Below are 19,940 nucleotides of genomic sequence, written 5' to 3'. Positions count from 1 at the left end.
ATATTTGTTTGGATTTTTTTAAAAGGCCTTTGACAAAGTCCCTCATGAGAAGCTACTAAAGAAATGAACTAGTTGTGAGGCAGAGGTAAAATGCTATCATGGATCAGAAACTGGCAACGGACAGAAAACAAAGAATAGGAATAAAAGGTCAGTTTTCATCATGTTAAAGGTAAACGGTGGGGTGCTTACAAGATTCTGTACCAGGATTGGCCTCAGAGTTGGGGCTCCAGCCGAAGCCTGAATGTCTACGCTGCAATTTTATAGCCAGCTAAGTTATGTGAGCCGAGTTAGCTGACCTAGACTCTGAGACTCAGCGCTACGGGGTTTTTTTTTGTTTTTGTTTTGTTTTTTAATCAGAGTGTAGATGTACCCACTGAGGGTAGGACTTGATGTTTTCAGTAGTAAAAGGAGTATCCATAGTTACAATAACAAATATCAGGGTGGATAAAAATTTACAACTTAAAAAAATTACTTACATTTATATTAAATATAGGTTTATTTTTTAAAATTAAACTTGAAATTATGGCAGCCTATGTTAAGGCCTAAACTTACTATAATCAATTGTCAACATCAGTAGCATTTTCTGCAGGGTACAGAGAGAATATTTTCTTCAGTTTATTCAACTAGTTCAGTTCAATGACTAGTTCATTCATAGTTAAGAAGTCAAGTGGGAGTTGAAAATGCAGGAAAGCTTGTTTTCCTTTTCCTATTTATGAAAGAAAACTACATGTGAGAGGCTGAGATCTACAAGTTCTAAAACTTTGAACATAAGAATGGTCATACTAGGTTAGACCAATGGTCCATCTAGCCCAGAATCCTGTGGCCAATGCCAGGTGTTTCAAAGGGAATGTACAGAACAGGCAATCAACAAGTGATCCATCCCGTCGTCCACTCCCAGTTTCTGGCAAATAGAGGCTAAGGACATTCAGAGCATGGTGGTGCATCACTGACCATCTTGGCTAATAGCCGTTGATGGACCTATCCTCCATGAACTTATCTTGTTCTTTTTTGAACCCTGTTGTAATTTTGGCCAGTTTTGAAGGACAATGGTAGCCGGAAACAATCAATTCAGTTCACTTACCTACAGATAATACTTCATTTGTTTAATCAATCAGTTAGATTTAAATACAAAGCATGTTTTGATAAACCTTTTTTCTTATGTATCCAGCATATTTACAGTAGTTTTATTTAACTAATTTTTTAAAATGTTGGTTTTGTGCATTAATTGAATTCAACTTTTCATCAAAAAACAGCTTGACACAAATCACAAGTGAGAAATGCATCATTTCACCATTTTCTAACTTAATAAAAATGTAAAAATTAAGAATCTGAATAAGTGTACTGACCACTATCAGGGACAAGATACTGGAGTAGAATGACCACTTGACTTATATGGTATGGCAATGCTAGTATTTGAAGTACACATGACAAGCTTATTATTTGTAAAACCTGAAATTGTGGTGGCCATTTATATTAATGAAGAATGGCTGTGATCATCATGGACAATCAGAGTTATTTTTGTTTGCTTTTTGTGGGGGACAGAACAGGAGTCAGTAATTTTGGTCAGAGGCACCTACTTTCTAATGTGCCGTGGGGTGCTTGACCCCTGCTTTACCCCAGGTCCTGCCCCCACTCCATCCCTTCCACCCTGGCCCTGCCTTATCCTGACCTGCCCCCACCCTGCCTGTTCCTGCCCCTGCTCCGACCCCTCACTCACTCCTCCCCATCCTCCCCAGCGCCTCCTGCACATTGTGGAACAGCTGATCGTGGCAGGCGGGAGGCGCTGGAGAGGGAAAAGGAGGCGCTGACATATAGGTGCTGGGGAGAGGGGGAGGAGCTGATCAGGGGGGCTGCTGAGCACCCACTGGTTTGTTTGCCCCCCCCCCCCCGTGGGTGCTCCAGACCCAGAGTACTCACAGCGTCGGTGCCTATGATTTTAGTGGCTCCTGAATGGCATTAGTGTTGGATGTCATTTTTTGTATCAAACTTTAGCCAGTAGATGTTGGATAAATTAGTAGCCCAGGCACCTGTCCACTGGAATGAAAAAGAGCTTTCTTTCTCCCACTCCCCTGTCAGAGTATCCTGACTGTTAAGGGGAAAAGAGGAAAGATTTCTGCTACTCTCCCTTCCCCAGGCCCTTGGTTGCTGCTAAAGTAAAAGTGGTCTCTGTGACACTCACACACAGAAGCAGCCCTAGCTGTTTTGTTGGCCAGGGTGGAAAACATTTTAGGCATCCCCACCCATGAGTGGACGAGCAAAAAAATATCCACACAATTGTGAAGAGGGGGCTGGCCAATCAGCTGATCAAAACCAGCTGCCCTTCTCTCCCCAAAAAGCCAAGCAGCACAGCGGTCCAGCACTCCCTGTAAGGGCGTGCCCAAGGTGACCAACCTGGTTGCCCACCCTTAGAACTGGCCCTGTGTGTGCACACACTCGGTTGCTGTTTTGTCAGTCTCCCTCACCTGTGTGAGAAACTGAAGTGCTGCTTGCAGCTTTCCCTAGCAAAGTGAAATTGACATAAATGTTGTCCATTTCACCGCTGCCCAAGAAGTTCTGAATGAAAGTCTCCTGTTACTTTCAATGTAAAGGGGCTGCATGAACAGTAAAGAACTGTTAGTCTGTGGGCTCAAAAGAATCCTGTCCCTTCAGCGCACAGTAAGAAGGTTACCTCTACAACCAAGAACTTAAATTCTTTTAAAATAAAGGCCTAACTTCTGTACAAAATAGAAGGATTTAGGCCCCACTGGCTACTCATCTACTCTTAGTGGTGAGGTTTTTTTTCCCAAGCCCAGACAACGAGTATATGCAGTCCGTATTTATGAAATATATATGTTCAAGTGGTAAACAAAAGAGTTGGGAACACTAATAGAAAACCATAAGAACTATAAAGGCTTGGATAAATGGAACTCAAATAAAAATGTCCATGCATTTAACATATTTATTTTTTTCAAATGTAGTATTTTAAGGTACTTTTGAGTTTGGTTAGTACATTGACTAGTTATATTAGTGTACTGATCTTCTTTTAGTTCATGTTGACATCATAATTAGGTTTGTAAAGACTTGTTCTGGTATTGATTTGTTTCATCTTGACATTGTAACATGATCTCCATGGAATTGCACGCTTACAATTTTGCTAGTGGCTTAAAATTAGAATGTAAACATCAAGAGAACAATACAAAAACCCTGTGTGAACGACACATTGAAAAATAAAGACAAGATGTACAGATTCTTATCCTAAGTAGCACTAACTTACTCTTACACCGGGGTGGGCAAACTATTGCCCAGAAGCCGCATCCGGCCCTTCAGATGTTTTAATCCGGCCCTTGAGCTCCTGCTGGGGAGCGGGTTCTGGGGCTCCTGGAAGCAGCGGCATGTCCCTCCTCTAGCTCCTACGCGTAGGGGCAGCAGGGGGTTCCGCATGCTGCCCCGCACCAAGTGATGCTCCTACAGCTCCTAGTGGCTAGGAACTGCAGCCAATGGGAGCTGCAGGGGGTGGGGCCTGCGGACTGGGCAGTGCACAGAGGTGCCTGGCCATGCCTCCACATAGGAGCCAGAGAGGAGACATGCCTCTGCTTCCAGGAGCTTGCTTGAGGTAAGCGCCACTGAGAGCCTGCACCCCTGACCCCCTCCCATGCCCCAACCCCCTGCCCCAGCCCTCATCCCCCTCCGTCCCAGCCCAGAACACCCTCCTGCATCCCCAACCCTTTATCCCCAGCCCCATCCCGAGCTTGCAACCCCAGCCTGAGCCCTCCCCTCCCCACACCCCAACCATCTTCCCCAGCCCGGAGCTCCTTCCCGCACCCTGAAGTCCCCATTTCTGGCCCCACTCCAGAGCCCACACCCCCAACCGGAGCCCTCACCCCCTCCCGCACCCCAACCCCGAATTTCATGAGCATTCATGGCCTGCCATACGATTTCCATACCCAGATGTGGCTTTTGGGCCAAAAAGTTTGCCCACCCCTGTCTTACACACACAACATTTCCCTTGTTTAGATGCTCAACACACTTCCCTGTGGGGAGCTGTCCTGCCCCTTGGGAAAAAAACTTCTCCCTCCTTGTACAGGCAACACAATAGTGGGGCGGGAGGAGGCGGAGGCAGGAGTGCCTGAACACACATAGTCACATCATGTTCCCAAGTATAATCTGATCCCAGTCTGGCCCATACAGTACGTGTGAAGTGGGAAAGTTAATGTTACTTGTGTGAAATAGTATGTATGATCTAAACACTACATCTGTATTGTCTGTATGCATGTAATTTCCATTTTCCCCTTTAAAGTGGGGGAGAAACCCTACCCAGGCTTAAAGTTTAGAGCGGAGGGTTTGAAATGTATAGCTCTTCGAAGTGAATGGATTGTGGGAAGGGAGGAGCTAATGAGTCAGATCTTGGGGCATAGATGAACTGCACAATGCATAGGTCAGGGTGAGTGGGTTCAAAGATGACTAAGCTCATATTAGCACTCCTCGATACAGTTGTATATAGGTAACTACCTCTTTTACCATGTTAGAACAGCCTCTTGTAATTTACTTAGGCTCCAAATGTTCATAAGAGACTGAAAATGCCAATGACCGTTGTGGCATGCACACCCCTATTCTTTTGCCCATGCCCCTTTTATCTGCTATTCCAGTAGCAGAGAACAGGAATAGCATCTGAGTACCTACATTGGCACTGCACCGTGGGAGGATGGCTTGTATGCTGCATTGATACTCCATGCACTGGGTAACCTTGTTTAAGGGCCAGATTGCTGTGTGCCAGGAAATCTGTTTCAATATCTTAACTACTGTTTGGTTGGAGACAGATGTCTGCAAGGTTGGGTTATTAGGCCAGCGGTGCATCTGTTTCCAAATGGACAGCTGTATCTTCACAATGGAGGGGGTTGGGAACTTATCACTAAAATGAAAGGTTAACATTTTACAGAATCTTGCAAAATGCAGAGAAATCATAAATTGATGGGATCCACAATTTTCTCACATCCATTATTTTTTTTTTCTTGCCCCTGATGTGAAGACATGGGTTTCTGGAGGTCCGAAGATATATGTACTTGAGGTTTATAATTTGGTATAGTATTTCTCAATCTGTGTAATCTCTGTATGACTATATTGTAATGCTACCTAAGGCCCATCAACTCACAATTCACATCCATTAGCCCACACATGAGGTGCCTTCTAGAAAAAAATAAAGGGCTTTCTCTGTATGGCAGTCAGTCCCTTTCTAGAAGGCAGAGACATGCAGATGTTTGTGAGAATGACTGAGAGGTTGTCAGCTGCAAGAAACAGCCATGAGCTGAAACACTGAGAATCATATAACAATACAATTTCCAGTCTTTGGCCTTTTTCTTGATTTTTCCCCTCCTCCCCCTCCAGACCTGGATGCATCATCTTATAGTCTGAGTTTAACACTGGTAAGAGTAAATGACTTTGGTTTTTAATCGGTTTCTCTTCTTGCTTTCTTAAACTAACATCATCTTGTTTAAATGTAGTTATAATTGGGATCTGATTGTTATCTGTGTGTCCCTGGGAACAGAGGCGCCTTTGCTCTTGGGGACTGAGTAGGGTGGACCACAAAGGTGGCATATGTAAGCGAGGGAATGGTCCCGTTATTGTGGGGAACTTTCCTGGCTTCTGCAGTACCACGGTGAAGTGGGCTAGCGAAAGGATCTGAGTCCTCGCTCCCACTTCCTTTACCCAGAGGCCTCCCTGCCCTCAAGGACTCTCCTTTCATTCTCCTGTCTGGCAGAGCCCTCGTAACCCCAACAAGTCTGGACCCAGGATTCCTGTGGGGCTCAACCCCCAACCCTGCTGTGGTTGCCTGGGACAGGGGCTAGGGTGTCCCCACTCCAGGGTACTCTCTCTGCACTGGGCACCTCCCTGACCCACTGATCATTACATACAGTTCAAAGCAAATACAAGTTGTTTAATTAACAATTAATTTAAAAAAATAATAAGGAAAAATGGCAGGGAACATTACAAACTGTGTCTCTGGATATCAGGGCACTTCACAGTCTGTTCCTTGTAGGTCCCAGGTCCTTCTCAGGCCCTGGCTCTGCTGCAGGGATGCTGCGGGTTGGACACTTGCAATGGTGGTGGCCACACACCTCCGGGCTTTGGGTGGTGAGACCCTTCTTCCCAGCATCAGCCCCCCGTCGGGTTAAGATCCCCCTGCAGGGACCCTTGGCTGGGGGTGTCTTTCTGCGCTGGGCCCTTTGCCCAAGGTCCCCCCTTGGCTGGCCCCAGTTGCTCACCACACCTGGCTCTCTGGCTGCAGCTCTGCTCCCAGCACAGGATCTACTCTCCCTGGGCTGTCTCTGGCTCTGCTCCCAAGTCTGACCTGCTTCCTGAGCTGCTTTCCTGGCCCCTCTGGATCTGGCACAGCTCTGCTCTCCAGCTCAGCTTGGGCCCCTGCCTTCTCCTTAGTTCGGCCCCACTCTGTCTAACCCAGGCAATTCTAGCTCACAGGGAGGACGGGATCTCCTTGGCCTCCTGACTCCCTGATTAGCCTGCCCATCCTGTCAATCAGGCTCAGAGGCTAAGGCTGACCTGGAGCATTGGCCTCTCCCCAATCTTTTAGTGCTGGGAGCTAGCCAACTAAAACACCCCACTGAATGTTAGTAAAGGGGGCAACAGTCCCCTTACACATAAAATAAACCCTCATGGCTAGTAGCGTGCAGAGACTGCCAATAACAGGGAATGACCATATGTTTTAATGAGGCATTTGCAATCTCTCTGTTGTGAATTGTCCCTGCTGCTTGAGATCAGAAGCCTCTGTCTTGGCTGGGCAACTGGTCAGGCTAAGAAGGGAGAGCATGCAGTTGCTTCTTCACTGGTATCACAAAAGGGTGGAAAGCCATTGCACTCTGCAAACATTTTAGCAGATAACTACAAAGCACGCTCAGTTATGATTTTTTGATTATTTAATTTCTTTTCATTCCCCATCACCAAATTTAACCGAACAGGTTTTATTCGTAGAGGTTAACCACTGGTTAACTTTGGAGGGTGGGCAGGATTTATTTGTATATCATCTTTATAATATTTGGCATCAAAAAAGTCTTTTGCTTTTTTCATCTTAGTGTTTAGCTCCTTTTAAAAATATATTTTTTTCTCCAACTTTAAATAAAACACAAACTATAACACCATTTCCTTCTGGCATGAGACCAACCAAAGCTTTAGACCCAAAAATATTTTTTATACAGCTTTGGTTTGTAATGGAACTTTGCACAGTGTGTAACTGAAATGGCAGCTATTACTACTGCCCAGTCGTGATATCCCAAAGCACTTTACAAAGTATAAAGAAAAATGGAAGCTAGGAAGCTGTGTAGGTCTTATTTAATAGCAAAACTAAAAAATACAGTCAGTTTTTCAAACTTGAGTGCCTAAAGTTTAAGGCAATCAGAATTCTCTGAGCAGAGCTGAAGAAATATTTACTCTCTGAGGCTGAGAGAAATTGGACTAGTTATGTTCCCTGTCATAATAACTTAGCATTTATATATAGTGCTTTGTGTGTTCAAAGAACTTTGCAAACATTAATAATCTTAACATCCCTGCAAAGCATGTAGATATATTTGTTTTACAGATGGACAGTTTAAGGCCAACAATTTTTAGACCTGGGACCTTTAAAGTTAGGCTTGATGTCCCCCTTCCTGCCCCCCAGTGATAATGGGTTGGGTTGGTATGCTCTGCCTCTCATACTCCCCTTATCCATTAAATGTCCCACTCTGATGGCAACCTCCTTCCCTCTCTGCCAATGCCCCTATTCAGTTTTCATCCTCATCCTCATTTTCCAGCCTTTCCAAAGGCACGGCTTCTGCAGCCTTCCTTAGGAAGTGAGCAGTTGAGGAGTCGGCATGACAGGGGATGATGGGACTAGCAGTGTGATTTGGTACTCCTTTCCTTATTCTCCTCCACTCCTACCCAAGTATTAGATGAGTCCAATAAACTTAAATTTCATTGTCTCCCATCTGTGTTCACAAGCTAAGAGTTGGTGAACAAAGGTTAGAGTTTGTTGTCTGTGCTGAATGCCTAATTTTAAAAAAATGTTTCTTAATTTACAAACGGCTTGTCCAATTTAACAGCAATTTATTTTTCTGTTGACAAGTCCCTCGTGTTCAATTGACATATTGAAGTCCAACTCTGCAAGGAAAAAGTCTACAGATTTACTTAAAAAAGAACTATAAAAATTTGCCTTTTGATTTGGGCATGGTATGGTGGAGCCAATGTCATGCTTAAAATGGAAACTCATTTGCAATCTTTAATTCTGATGTGGCTGCCATCTCTCTCTATCCAGTGTCCACTGAAGCCATCGGAAAGACTCCATAGTCTTCAGTGAGACTACTGTCATGCTTAAATCTAAGCATGTGTTTAAGTTCTTTCCTGAATCAAGCCAGAGTGTGTGAACCTCTGCAGGATTGATCTGACTTTGCAGCCTATTTCTGGACTTCACAAAGGTGGAATAGAAGAAAAATAATTTTAAATATGGTTCCTTGAATTTTTTTGTATATTCATTTATATTTACAGAATTCCATTTTTACTGCTTTGGTTTTGCACCACATTATTAAATGCTGTGGCTTCTGTCTTGGCCCTAGTTTTGATAACCTGTGCATCACTGATACTTTCTGGTTGTAATATTTTTATTTTTTTTTGTTCCCTGGGATACAACATTAATGAAGTCTCTTTGCAATGTATAGCCTCCTGTGTACTTCTAGGGGTTTCTAAGTTCAGAAACTGACATGTGCACTGGAGAATGAAGAAAAAGAAAAGGCTTATTATTTTCATACTCTACTGCATCCTCATGGTAGCGCTAAGTTTCTGGATCTTAAAGTTAGACCCAGGTGTGTATCCAGCAAAAAACAAGAAATTGAGTCAGGATAACAGACCAGATGTCTGAGTTTTCACTGTGTTTCCAACTCCCTTTTTCCCTCCATCTTTTAATCAAATTATAGAAGTTGAATATAGCTAGCAAAAGTTAATATATACATCTTCTCATGAGCTCCTGCTTTATAGACTATGTAAAATAATGATAGTTCAAACAATATGTCAGTGATACAAAATGGAAAATTTCAGACTAGATTTTTTTTCCTTGAGAAAAGGGATGGGGGGAAGATTACAGTTCTGTTTTTATAGAACTGCCTGTAATGTGAATCTTTGCTAGATGAAGAGCCAGGCATTCTAAATCTCATCAAAATATCAATAAAATCCAATCCTGATGCCAAGGTATTCAGAAAAGAGTACAGCATCTTTTTTTCATTCCTGCATGGTAATACACATAGAAAATTGTGCTTTAATACTCCAAGGAATTGTTCTACTTTGCTTCTATAATGAATCAGTTTCCTTTAATCAAGTGAAAGCCAATGGGGATACACAAACATCTGACGTGGTTTTATTTTGCCCACTGGGAGATATTTGGATTAGTGCTGGCTTGCACTAGAAGGAAATGCAGTAAAAACATTTTTACCCCCTCCCCAAAAAAGGAAAAATACAATGTTCTCACCCCACTCCAGCAGTTAGTGTATACTTGTTGTTGTGTTTCTAAAATGTTAGATCATATTCTATATTACATTTTAGTGTTCAGATAATCTATTGACATTCCAGTACAAAACCCACATTCTTCTAATCCACTCATTTGTACTACTGATGATTTTTTTTTCTATAGTGTGCATGAAAAATCAGAGACTGGGAATCTGAGCTCAGGAGTTCCTAGTGCCTGGTCTGCTATCAACTTGTTTTTTGGTTTTATAGAGCGCCAAAGGGGCTTGTCCTCATCTGTAAAATGGGGATTATCAGTCTTGCCTCCATCACAGGGATGTTGGGAGGATAAGTATATCAAACACTATTTAAGTTCTGTTTCTTTCAGAGATATTTTCCTCTCTTGATAAAGTATTCCACACACACATCAGTTATACAGAAGCCTATATAAAAAGAATGTTTAGATTTCAACGAGAATAAAAAATAGTCAGGAAATGCCAGATTTAAGTTTGTCCACACAACTCCTGGTGTCTTGATATTATGATGCAATCTTTAACTTAACTCCTACATACTATATTTTCCCACAGGACTCCTACCTCAGTTGTTGTGCATATATAATAATTACAACAAATGGTTGGCTCTTATATAGCACGCTTCAATGTAGATTTTAAAATGCTTTAGGAACTCCCCTTTTACAGACAGGGGAAGCAAGCAGTGCAAGGTATCATGGCAAATTGGAGATGAGACAAGTAACAAAACCCAAGTATAGTGCCCTATTCACAATGAATGTGGCAGCTGTTTAGTACTTTCATCTTTATTGTTAAATGGGTGGTTGTGGGCCTCATTACTACACAACCCTTGCTTTATTCACTATCCAGCCAGTGAACTTGAAGTAAGCAGGGGTCCTTTGAGGGAAAGTATAGTATGTGACCATGTACAGTATATTAAGGCTGAATTATAATGCATATGCATAATGAGGTAGAGCTAATGGAATGGGAGCTTCAGATTTTCAGTGCCTAAAGAAATACTTATAAGAAAGCACCCTGGGATGGGTGGGAAGAAGTGTGAAGGGTAATATCATGTGGATATTGTCTCTGCGTAGACTCTCTCAAAAGGTTTGGATCCTGCTATTGAAAGTTTTAAATGTGAAATCCAGTTTCAGAAAAGAGGAGACTAAATAGTAAACTAATACTTTGTGACCCCTTCCATGGAAAGTACTCCATGGAAACACAAAGTGCTTTGCAAATGTTGATTAGTTAAGCCTCACAGCACCCTGAGAGAGAGAGAAAAAATATCCTCTCTAATTTTATAGATGGGGAAAGGATAGTGCTGAGATTGAAGGTGGCCTGCATAGGAAAAACCTGTACTTGTCCTTTTTGCTGCTTTGCGATAGATAAAGATGGCCTGAGGGGTTGTTTTGTTTTTTAATTTTTTAAAATTTCTGCTAGGGTTTTTTTTTTTTTTGGTTACATTAGAAATTCAGCTCTTGTTGAGGCCAGTAGACATGATGATTGGAGAACAAGTGTGATAGTGACATCATGTTAGCAAGAGAGCTGAAAGTTAATTGAAAAAAGAGGCAGTTTTCAACTGTTTAAGACTGTTATGGTGTGTGGCGGGGAGAGGGAGTTAAACACCTGTCTAGCCCTTCAGTGACTGATGCCGAATAAAACGAAGTCTGTTAAAGATTCAACACGTGCATATCTTCAACTAAGGTGTTAGAGCTCTTAATAAACATGTTTTCAGACCGCACTATGATCCCACAAGAAAAACCAAGGAAGACCAGACTTGATGCTACTTTTTCTAAAGTAAGAGAATAGGGAGGAGGGGAAGCTCAGGCTGTCTTATAAATCAGAAAAAAAGAAGCAAAAGGAGGGGAGAGAAGCCCAATTTTTTTTTTTTTAAAAAACCTTTACAATCAACTTTACATGACTTGACCAACTTCACACTGGAATTTATGGCAAAACCAGGAATAGAGTAAAGATTTCAGAGCTTCCAGTTCTGTTCTTTCAGGAGAGGAGGGATGGTTTTGTAGTTTTAAATGTAATACTTTTGTTTAATTCCCATGCATTTAAATATGTAGTTACATTTTAGTAGATGTTGCACAGTGTAAATATATTGAGGGAAAGTGTAATAAGTTAATCATAATATTGTACAGTTGTATTGTTTTGACATTTTTCTAAGACATGTTTTTCTTTCTTGCTTATTTGCTGTTTTTCTATTATTTATAGTTGAAATTTTTTCCAGATCACCATTTTGGTGTACTTACACACTGTCACCGTTTGTTTGTTTGTTTTGTTTGTTTTTTGTCCTTATTTCTTCAGTCACTTGACACCTACTTGTGCTTTTCTATTTCCCTTGCATTTCTATTTCTCTCAATGCTTTACAATCCATTTCCTCTTTTGATTCCCTGTTGCCATCCTTCACTATCTTCCAGTCTCCCAGCTTGCATTATACAGGAGGTCAGTCCCTTCTGGCTTCATAATAATCTTTAGGCTCCTAAATACCTTTAAAAATCTGGTCGTTAGATCGCTTCCTGCTCTTGTGTCTCAGTTTAATTCCACCTGGGGTTTTGAACTGCATAAGAACAACTTTAAACTATAAAATCAATATGTTCTTGCAGTAATTTGTTGAAAATACCACCATAGGCTTTTCCAGTCTTCTGTCAGGAGACTCCAAAGTACAAAACTACTGGTGTTGCAGGCCATTCCAGAAGATGCACACACAGTGAAAAGCAAACAAAGAAGGCAGTTTCTTGTCCATTTTCAGTGGACTTGCTGGATATAGTGGGGAGGCAGATGGGCCCAAATTCACAAAGGGATTTAGGCGTTGCAACGCTCAGTGTTGTGATACTGAACTTTTGGGCACCTAACCACCTGGTAGAATCCACAAACCCTAAGGGGCCTAGGCTCCCTATACAACACGGGGTGGGGAGAGAGATGTGCCTAAGAATGGGATCCACAAAAACTAGTGTGTAGGAGGAGGGATCACAAAAGCTAGCCAATAGCAGATGCTGAGGAAAGAGGTGTATCCTAAGTCACCCCTCCCCCCTCCCTCTGTGAGTTAGGTGAGTAAGCCTAGGCTGGAGGGAGACACCGATCTCCAGCGGGAACACCTATTTTCACCTTGTCTGAGGAGCCCGTTGGGGCTTAGGTGAGAGAGAGAGATGCCTAGGTGCCTAGACTGAGACATTGTGAGCCCAATGGCAGCAGCAGAAACATAGGCACATAAGGGACTTCACTGGCAAAAAATTAGATGTTGAGGGACTTAAGGCACCTTCAGATTTAGGGGGCAACCAAGCAGGAGTTTTGAGGATCTCAATTGTGCCTGAAATGGGAGTTAAGTGTCTTTTTGTGGATCTGGGCCTAGGTCTACTTCTTTTACAGAACAAGTAATTTAACGCTGACTTTGGGGAAAGACTTGACAAAAGTAGAATTGGACATTTGGAAAAGCAGCGTGAGAACTGTCAAAGAAAGGTCAGACTAATTATTTGGATTGCCTGATCAGTATTGCCACTGGAAAAGAACAAGACTTAGATATCTTGGCCTACATTTTCAAAAGTGACTACTGATTTTTTGGATGCTTCAGTTTTGGGGTGCCAACTTCCACCTTAAAGGGGCCTGGTCTGCTGAAGTATTCAGCACTATCCCTCTGCAAATCGGGTCTCTTCAAGGTGTCTCAAGTTGGGAGCCCAAAATTATTAATATTTTTTTAAAATGTAGCCCTATAGATTCTAGGGTTGGAAGGGACCTGGAGAGGTCATCGAGTCCAATCCCCTGCCCTCACGGCAGGACCAAATACTGTCTAGACCCTCCCTGATAGACATTTATCTAACCTACTCTTAAATATCTCCAGAGATGGAGATTCCACAACCTTCCTAGGCAATTTATTCCAGTGTTTAACCACCCTGACAGTTAGGAACTTTTTCCTGATGTCCAACCTAAGCCTCCCTTGCTGCAGTTTAAGCCCATTGCTTTTTGTTCGATCCTTAGAGTTTAAGGTGAACAAGTTTTCTTCCTCCTCCTTATGACACCCTTTTAGATACCTGAAAATTTCTATCATGTCCCCTCTCAGTCTTCTCTTTTCCAAACTAAACAAACCCAATTCTTTCAGCCTTCCTTCATAGGTCATGTTCTCTAGACCTTTAATCATTCTTGTTGCTCTTCTCTGTACTCTCTCCAATGTCTTCACATCTTTCTTGAAATGCGGTGCCCAGAACTGGACACAATACTCCAGTTGAGGCCTAACCAGCACAGAGTAGAGCGGAAGAATGACTTCTCATGTCTTGCTCACAACACACCTGTTAATGCATCCCAGAATCACGTTTGCTTTTTTTTGTAACAGCATCACACTGTTGACTCATATTTAGCTTGTGGTCCACTATAACCCCTAGATCCCTTTCTGCCATACTCCTTCCTAGACAGTCTCTTCCCATTCTGTATGTGTGAAACTGATTGTTCCTTCTTAAGTGGAGCACTTTGCATTATGTACTTTTGCACTTTGCAAAATGTATATAACTATACATTTTAAATCTTTGTTTTTAAATTGATATTGGACTTTTTGTGTTTTCTAACATGTTTTTCATAGACTTGATCAGCTACATGTAAATAGCAGAAATTATTTTACTGGAATGTTGTACCCCTGTTCTACCTTTCATTGAAGTAAGGCAATGCTAATTGATTGCTTAGACCCCTCTTTAGATTTATAATTGAGGTGCAATCATTGCTAATTAATAAAGCACCTGATTCCTTGAGATACTTAAGCATGTGCATAATTTTAAGCATGTAAATAGGCCCATATAAGTAAGTAGAATTATTCATGTGATTAAATTTATACAGTTCATGGAATTGATGCCAAAACTGTATTAAACAAAATTTGATGTGTCTTCTATAAAGGCAGAGGTGAAAGTAAGCTGGTCCGGTCCAGCATACCAGCAAGAGCTGGTACGCTGTGCCAGACTGAACCGGCTTCTCTGGTAGTGATTTAAAGGGCCCGGGGCTCCCTGCAGGGGCCAGCGCTCCAGGCCCTTTAAATAACTGCCAGAGTTCTAGCAGCCAGGCTCGGGCGGGGATTTAAAGGGCCCGGTGCTCCTGCCACTGCAGGGAGCCCTGGGCCCTTTAAATCACTGCAGGAGCCCTCTCTGCGGCGGCCGGAGCCCTGGGCTCTTTAATTTGCCCCTGAGCCCTGGGGCTCCCAGCCGCCTCTGCAGCTGGTATCTCTGGGGTGATTTAAAGGCCCTGGGGCTCCCAGCCAGAGCCCGGAGCCCCAGGGCCTTTAAATCTTAAAAAGCCATGCCTCTTCGGGTTGAGGCCTCACTCAGGACTCCAGCGTATCGGTAAGTCCTTTTAAGTTACTTTCACCCCTATATAAAGAGTTAGGGGGAAAATCTAAACCTGTGGAAAAATAGAAGGATGGCACATCAAATTAAAAAGAAGCTTAGTGGCAGAAAATCAGCATCTCTAAAATCTTTTCAGGCTGGGAACAATCTATCAGCTTGTAATAACTTTTAGATGAAGTTTGGATTGTAGAATTGAAAGAAATTAGGAGGAACAATGTGGTCACATTTTGAACAAAAGATTTTAGGCCAGTTAAATATACAGGCTAAGAGCTGTCAGATGCAGATATGGAATAGAATGACTCTTGGGTCAAAGATTAAAAATTAAAAATATCTAAATGGAAAGTATTAGAGTATACTAACCAGAAGAAGGATGTGAAGGCTCGGTAGAAAAATCTCTAATGTATTAAGCATTATTTCACTACAGCTCTATGGTGGTGGAGGCGGAGAAATGCCTAGAAGAATATGTTGGAAGTGATAAGTGGCTATTACGGTGATAGCCAGGACATGTCTACATGGGGATGCTCAGGAAAGTTGCACCAAATTTACTGAAAGTGGAATATACAGCTAATTAAACCCCTGTGTGGACTCTCGCACATTCAGAAATAAAGTGGCTGTAGTTCACTTTAGCTTAATTTACAAAGTGGCCACTTTACTTCTGAATTGGAGCATCCGCACATGGATTTAATGCACTTTAACCAATGTACCTCAACTTAACTTTCCTGAGTGTCCCTGTGTAGACATGCCCTCAGGCCTTACCTAGCCCCCTACAATGCTAGAAACTGTGTACTATTGTGTGTTTGAGTAGTTAGTCAATTCAATTCACTGCTGATGCAAGAGGAGATAACTTAGTGGGACAGTACCCCCTTAACCCAAAGGTGAATTTGGCCCATTGTGTGTAATTCCTTTTCAAGAGGTGAGATGGAGAGTAAATCAAATAATACATATAATACAAAAAGAGTGTACTGGTCTCTCTGGTAGGTGACACTTTCTCTGCTATTTCACAGCAAAAGATACAGAACAAATCATCATCCATCTTCCTGGGTTAAGTTTTGGTGTTTTAATAGGTCTAGCTAAGATCAGTGACAAGAATTAACCCAAAATGTCTGGTTATGTATGTTCTGACCCTGCTCTGACCAAAGTATAAGCACAATGAACTTGATTTTTTCTGTAGCAATCCAGCTGCTTTATGCCATACCAATGTAGAGGACCTCTGGGTATGTCTGCATGGCAGGTGAGGCAGTGATGCTCAGACCAGGTAGACAGACTCATGCTAGTGGGGCTTGACCTAGCATGCTAAGAATAGCAGTGTGGAAGTTGTGGCTTGGGTGGCAGCTTGCATTCTCAAGCCCACCCGACTCCCAAGATCTGAGCTTAGGTGGGTAGCCTGAGTCTGTGCTGGAGCTGCAGTGTCTGCACTGCTATTTTTTAGCGAGCTACCTCAAGCTTCACTAGTGCAGAAGTCTGCTTACTGGGCTGGGAGGCTTGCAATCAGCTGAAGTGGAGACATACCCTTTGTGGCTGGCACATAGCAGGCGTAAGGACTCTGCATCTGTTCCCCAACAGCCCTCAGCATAGGAAGAGTGGCCAGAGCACACTGCACTCCTTCTGTTTTAAGGTGCCCATGGACTCCTTTACTCTCCCCACATTTCTGTGCACAGAAATGGAACAATTGAGAATCAGGGCCTCTGTATTGAGAGACGCTCACTTTTTCTGGGTCCTGGTTTTACTGGAAACTCAAATGAAAACATATGCCCAAAACTTGGCCGGTTCTTTGGAAAGAATCTTCTGCCTAAAGGGCTGCTCCTACCTCCTCCATATGGTGAGTTAATGAGCTAGATCTTCCATATTGAGTAATTAGTAATTAGCTGGCAGTTTTATGCAGGATTCCATCATAGCATGGGTCGACAGAAGAGCCTTGCAATCCTATTACTGTTATCAGTATAATTAAGCTGGGCAGAATTTGATACTTCGTAAAATTTCAATGGATAATATCAATATTTATCTTAAGCAATATTTTTATTTCTACTGATTTTAAAATTTTCACAGTTGTACACAATTATGGGTTTTAAACATTTTTTTCCAAATTTTATCAAATTTTCACAGTTGTGAGAATTATAGGTGGTCAGACAATAATTATTTAATGACAGTAGAAGCTGAGATTCAAAAAAGTAGTTTTATAACCATTAAAACACAAATTGTCTATATTACGAGTCAAAATATACAAAGTTTATGTATCAAATCAAACTCTAAGACGTTCTCAAGCAGCATCTTTCTTTTCCTATCTGTATATTTTGATTTTTATCAATGACAATATTTTTTGTTGCTCTGTGTGAAATCTATGTTTACCAACATTTACCAATCTAATTCTTCCATGCCTACATATAATGCTTGATTGCTGAAATCAGTCTGAAGTCACACATCTGCAATAGCCATAGCTAGGACTAGTTCGACAATTGCAGAAGCAAAGCAGGGTCAGGCATGGACAATACTTGGATTGGACATGCTGGGCAGGAAGGCAGCATGTAGGAGTGAAGTGGTGGTGGTGGTGATGGATTATCTCTGCCTGACTCAGTACTGAATGAATGCCTTAGCAGGATGTTAGAGGTCAATGTGCTGTTGGGGTTCCATAGCTGAAGTGTTAACCCCAGTGCCCTGGCTAAGTTTTGGTTTAGGTAACTATATTCTGCCTACCTAAACTGCTGTGTGTTTCTGTATTCAGTTAAACTGGGTAGAAGGAGAAAGGAAATTGCCAACTGCACAGGGCACACAGAAGCAATTCTACCTCAGTATTATTACTATTAATAATAAAAACAAAACCTAAAGCAATAAAGTTGATCCTGCTTCATTTATGCACTATTTTTATTTTAACCACTGCAATTGGTTTTCAGTGTTTTATGGTAGATTCTCTCATCAGAGCTCACTGATGTTATTGTTTGTCCCCTCTGTCTCTGCTCTGGGCTTGTTGGTATCTTGAATAATTTCTGTATTTAGCACTCTCTAATGCTGGTTAGGGGAAACAACGTATCTCTGTGGCCTTGAAACTTCTGTTCTTTGTTTTTAAATGAAGCAACTAAACCCTAACAAAGGGAAAACTGCACTTCTTCAAAAAGCTAATGGTGAAGAGGAAAAAAACAGTTTCACAAAATGAATGGCATCAGCTTTTTGCTGTATGTGCATCAGCAGTAAAAGGCCAAAACCGACAGTCATTTATGTCACCAAGCACTACAGTAGTATTGGGTATTCACATATTGTGGTGATGGAGGGCAAAATAAGTAGCTAGATGGATAGACAGATGGTATTTTTATTTATTCTCCTTACTGTAGTCATCAAGGTTGTAAATTGTTTAAAGTTTTAATGGGGTGAAGTACTGAGTAAAACTTTTTTTTTCAAGTGCTAATATAGACAGGCACAGTGATATTCACTCTAATCAAAATCTAATTGTAACAGAATCTTGATCTAGTATTTTACTCCTTGAGACTTTCCCCATTCTGTGTAATTTTGCTATGTATAGCCTGCATTAAACCAGAATGCAATCTGGTTCACATCTCGATGATACTGAAAAGTATTTTAAACAAGGGATGATATTTCAAAGATATGGTGCATCTTTCTGATAAATAGATGTCTCTCTTCCACTAGATTGAGTTAAAGATACAGCAGCTCTTGAATGAATGCAAACTTTTATATTGGGGGATTTGCAGACCCAGTATCTGAGCAAGTTCATGTGGGTGGGGAAGATCTCAAATTGTAGATGGGCTGGAGAAAATAACAAGTACAGAACATGCTCCATTTAAAGTTGTGCAATGCTTCACTATAACGTGGTTGGCTGCCTGCTTTGTCCACAGCTGGCAGCCCCCCATCAGCTCCGCTATGCCCCCCACAGCGCCTCCCGCCTTCTGGCAGATCCCGCAGATCAGCGCCTTCCCCCACCTCTCCCCGCCTCCTGCCCGCAGCAATCAGCTGGCTTGCAGCATTTGGGGGTGGGGAAGAGCGAGGACTCGGTACGCAGGCTCCCACTCACTCTCCTGCCTCCTGAACGCCATAAACCAGCTGATGGCGCGCAGGCTCCCCCTTCCTCCCCTGCCTCCTGCCTGCGGCAACATCCTCGCTCCTGCCTCCTGAACACTGCAAACCAGCTGATTGGTGCGGGCAGGAGGCAGGGAAGGGAAGGGGGAGGACGTGGCATGCGGAGTAAAGGGGGAGGAGGGGGGAAAGAAGAGGCGGGTTAAGGGTGGGAGCTTGGGAGAAGGGGTAGCGTTGGCGGGCCGAAGGTTGAGCCTCCTGCCCCTGGTGCTTGCAGAGTAGGGGAAGCTGCTGCTGCACAACGTGCTTCTCCTAGCCTACGGCACCTTCAGCCTCCTTGCCTGCCTCATTGTCTCCAGTGCCAGTGGGCTGTGCCTGTGTGGGGTAAAGCGGGGACACTTCCCTACTATAGTACTGTACTGTATGGCAAAACAAAATTTCCCTGGAACCTAACCCCCCCCCCCATTTACATTCATTCCTATGGGGAAATTGGATTCGCTTAACATCGTTTCACTTAAAGTCACATTTTTTCAGGAACATAACTACATTAAGTGAGGAGTTACTGTACCAGCTTTTTCATGCTACAATAAGCAAGATGATAACTGAAGAAACAGGGTCAGAGCTGGAACATTTCAAAGAGGTGAGGATCTAAGCAATTGTCTCTAGAGAACCTACAACATATCTACAAAGAACAGTTTAGGAGGCATCCTTAGGGCCCAAGGGCAACTGGAGCTTATTGGGAAGAAGGTTATGTTAGAACTAGTCACAGCAATCTTAGTAGTCTTTGAAGGACCTGTTCCCACTGAAATCAATGGGAGTCTAGCCATGCACTTGAATGGGAGCAGGACTTGAGCCCCTTGCACCTGATTTGATGCCACACACTGGTGCAGCAGGAATTATAACCAGCCAAGGAAACCCAACACATGTTGAAATGTTAAGAAATGACTTTTTTTCAAACTGGATGCTATTTTGGCATGTGTTCTGTGCATGGCTCAGATAGCTATGATGAAGGCATAGAGGGAATGGATTTTAGCTGATCTTGGTAACAAATGAAAGATTTTCAAATCTGTTCTGTAGGTGGTGTGCATAATAATGTGTAGCAACCAAACCTGGGTTGTGATCCATGCCA

The 19,940-nt window shown here is 42.5% G+C and overlaps 1 protein-coding gene across 8 annotated transcripts in view; it reads left to right on the top strand.

Moving 5' to 3' along the window:
- LOC120369179 (heparan sulfate glucosamine 3-O-sulfotransferase 1-like) overlaps positions 1-19,940 on the top strand; it is a 109,535-nt gene that overhangs the window by 12,488 nt on the left and 77,107 nt on the right. For 2 of the 8 annotated variants that reach the window (XR_005582982.1, XM_039482165.1), the window contains exons 1-2: positions 14,712-14,788; positions 19,346-19,451. The exons of 4 other annotated variants lie outside the window; for them this stretch is intronic. The gene's annotated coding sequence lies outside the window, so the exon portion shown is untranslated. Of the gene's footprint in view, positions 1-14,702; positions 14,789-19,345; positions 19,452-19,940 lie in introns of those variants that run through there. 2 more of the 8 variants (XR_005582984.1, XM_039482166.1) reach the window with 2 other exon arrangements.

Source organism: Mauremys reevesii, linkage group 7, assembly GCF_016161935.1.
Source record: "Mauremys reevesii isolate NIE-2019 linkage group 7, ASM1616193v1, whole genome shotgun sequence".
Lineage (NCBI taxonomy): Eukaryota > Metazoa > Chordata > Testudines > Geoemydidae > Mauremys > Mauremys reevesii.
This window is presented reverse-complemented; position numbering and strand designations above follow the sequence as displayed.